Raw genomic sequence first — 3,928 nt, 5'->3', positions numbered from 1 at the left:
AATAGCGCTAAAGCACTTTGACTGTCACAGAATATAGTATGTACTGACATTTCTTCAAACAACTCAGTAATTTTTAACAGATTATGTCAAGGCAGTATACTCAACCTCTATGGTGAACAAAACAACTACAGATTGCAAAGAAGAGTTTCGGCTAATAGGATTTTCAAATATAGTATAGACATACTCGATGATTGATCTTCTTCTATCCACATCAGCTACAAAGTCAGAATCAGTATAGCCTATAAAGCAGCTTTCATCAACATCACCTCTTGTGTAATCCATACCAGTGTTCTAGCTTCCTTTGATATTGAAGGACTGTGAGGTCCGATGCGGAAGCGTGGATTGTGTCCCAATTTTATTATCACAGTGAATTAGAATTCAGAAGAACATTATGCATAGTCACAAATTTTGCAGCATGCTTCTGGATTCAATGGAGAAATGGATTAAGGGTTTGGATTTATACTTACCCTTGAAGAACCAAGATCTTCAAGAATTTCCTCCCAATTGGTCATGAACTCTTCATACAGAAATAAACCTCAACATGGACACCACCATAAATGAGCCTCCTATATTTTCCTTAGGGATGAGAATTAGAAAGAGAGTTGTGGGCTTCTCTGTTGATTTTGAGAGAGGGAGGAAGAATTTCTTAGAGAGGAAATTTTACAGAGAAGACCTATCTATATTTGAAACACACAATCCATAGAAAACAAAAAGTCAGTTTCTTTTTAACTTCCCACGATAGAATGAGAGATATGTAGAGGTAGTTACATAACTCACTCCCATTTTTATTTTAAAATTAAATTAAAACATTCTTAATTTAATAATAACATAATGTAATCATATGATAACCAACTTAACATATAATATACATAATATAACATTTTTAATTTATTATCTATATTATATCATAGTATAATATAACTTATAGCTTGAAAATCTTTCAATAATTTGTGTTATTTGATATAAATCAAATTTATATTAAATTTAATTATATGAATCTAATCCACATAATTAATATTTGAAGTATTTTCAAATATTTATTTCCTCTCAAGATCAACTTTATATTATAATGTATCAAATACATTATATTAATTATATCACATACAATTAATTTAAATCAAGGGTGTTTTTAAATATAGAAAAATAAACCAAAATATTTATAAGATATAGAAAAATTTTAGAACTATCAATGATACACGCTGATAGACACTAATAGACTTCTATCAGTGTCTATCAATATCACTAATAGAAGTCTATCAGTGTCTATCGGCGTCTATCATTGATAGTTATAAAATTTTGCTATATTTTGTAAATATTTTCAACAGTTTTACCATTTAAAATAATTTTCCTTAAATCAATTATATCATATATAATTAATTTCATCAATTAATTTGAACAATTCAAATTAATCCCAAATTAATTCTCAATAATCCCAGTTAAGCTACAGATAGGACCTTATGGACTTGTAGGTTGAAGCTCTAATGGTACATGGATAATTAATTAAACTCCTTTAATACCTAACTTTCATAATCAGCCACTCCACTAAAGACCAACAACTGCACTCTTCGCATTACATATATATTTGTTTGACCATTGGATATAACCAATCAATAGTGCGATTGAAGGAACTTGTATAAAGAGAACTTTGAGTGGAAGTATATCGTCCAAATTCCATTAATTATCGAATACTTAATTTACAGTAAACATATAAATAGATATGCATTTACATTAAACTACAACATGTTTTTACAAGAAAAAGGGTTTAAGATACATTACTTTTGAAGAACCTTTCTTCATGAAAATCCCTTGAACAATCATGATCCCCTTTGAAGACCTTCTTCAGCAAAACATCAAACAGTAACCTGGACACAACAACAAAGAGTCTTTGATATTCTCGGGATGAGAACCCAAGAGTGGTGGGTTCTGACTATTTTGGTTAGGAGGGATAAGATTGGGTGGAGGAAGAAGAAGATTGAGAGTTCTCTCACAAACAAGAACACATAACACTTCTCAATCGTTCAACAACAATAACAAATCATTTAGTTGTAGAGGAAAAAAAGAAAACCACTTTTCTTTTATTCCTCTTGCCATAAAACAAATAACCACCCATTAAAGTGGTTAGAGAGAAAAGATGGAGAAGTTATTATTCAAATAATAACAAAATAATATAAATAAATATGATAACTAACTTATCATATTATATTTATATTAAATTATATGGTATATCAAATATAACATATAACCTATAGTTATAATATTGTATCACATACAATATAAGCTATAGTTTCTTTTCTCTATTTTACATCTAACTCCTTAAGTGTCACTGATTCCAGTAATGAACAATAGATCATAGTCCTATTATGACTAAACCCTTCTTAGGCAAAGAGAGGGTGTGGCGCCACATTGTTCAAGACCTAGAATCAACCTTTAAGGGAGTAATCTATCTACTTACCCCTGCTTCGGGGAAGGAGTAAATTTCATCTTGTATAGCTGTGTTCCAAACTCCTAAATTAGACGAATCCCCAAAATGGTAGGCTTGTTAGGTCATCAATCTGGCCACTCTCACCCATACAAATCACAGAACCACCCTCATAGGTAGGAGTTCACAACTCACTTAGGATTCAGGTCATATTACCTATGGTCATCCTGGTGAAATGTAAGTCTCTATTATGAACGGTGTTATAGAATGAGATTAACGTTTTGTGGTCCGGTCTTATACAAACTCCTTTGTATAGAATATCCCCGCTCGCATGTCTAATACATGAATGATTAGGATCAGATCATTTGTAGCACTTTACAATAATTGTAAAACCTACAAGCAGGCCATACTCGTAGTGTCACCAAGATAAGGTACCAAGCTTTATCTATATACTACAAATCATTTAGGTTATCAGTTAAACTGATCCACCTGTATGTCTCCACATACATGTTTAAGTCACAAAGATAACCTCAAATGTTAATTTATTGGTATGGTTAATGCAACTAAAATATCATATATTTTATAAACAAAGTGAATAAAATATCATATATTATCAATCACATAAAGAGTTTGTTCATACAATGTTTACAAACTATAGGACCCTACGAGATTTAGGGCATCAACCCCAAGAATCTCCCACTTGACCTAAAGCTAGTGGGGTATATAATATAATAAAATATAAAGTATACAAACAATAAACTAGGGCATAACACGCTCAGTACAATATCTCCTACTTGCCGTAGTCCAGACGTGGTTTGTCCCATAGACCCATACTCTGTAGGTGACCCTCAAACACTGTAGTCATGAGAGCCATTGTAAACGGATTAGCAACGTTGTGCTCCGAAGCTATCTTCGTGGCAATCACGTCCCCTCGATGTACAATCTCTCGGATGAGATGATACTTCCACTCTATGTGTTTGTCGCGCTTATGACTCCAGGCTCTTGGGAATTAGCCACAAAACCACTACTATCACAATAACGTGTGATTGACTTTGACATGTCTGGAACACCTTCCAGATTAGTTAAGAATTTCCTGAGCCAAACGGCTTCCTTAGAAACTTCACGAGCCGCTGCATACTCAGCCTCCATGGTGGAGTCCGCAATACACCCCTGCTTGATGCTTTGCCATACTACTGTCCCTCCATTAAGAGTGAACACTAATCCCGATGTGGATTTCCTAGAATCCCTAACAGTCCGAAAATTAGAGACCATGTATCCTGTAAGGATCAAATCCATAGAACCATTCATAAGCATGTAATCCCTCGTTCTCTGTAGATACTTAAGGATGTTCTTAACGGTTGTCCAGTGATCTAATCCTGGATTAGATTGATATCTACTGACTATCTCCATTGTATAGCAGATGCCAAGTCTAGTACATAACATCAAGTACATCAAACTGCCCACGATAGATGCATAGGAGATTTGTCTCATCTCCTCAACCTCTTGAGG

Source organism: Benincasa hispida, chromosome 11 (genome assembly GCF_027475165.1).
Source record: "Benincasa hispida cultivar pf3 chromosome 11, pf3_genome.v1.1, whole genome shotgun sequence".
Lineage (NCBI taxonomy): Eukaryota > Viridiplantae > Streptophyta > Magnoliopsida > Cucurbitales > Cucurbitaceae > Benincasa > Benincasa hispida.
This window is presented reverse-complemented; position numbering follows the sequence as displayed.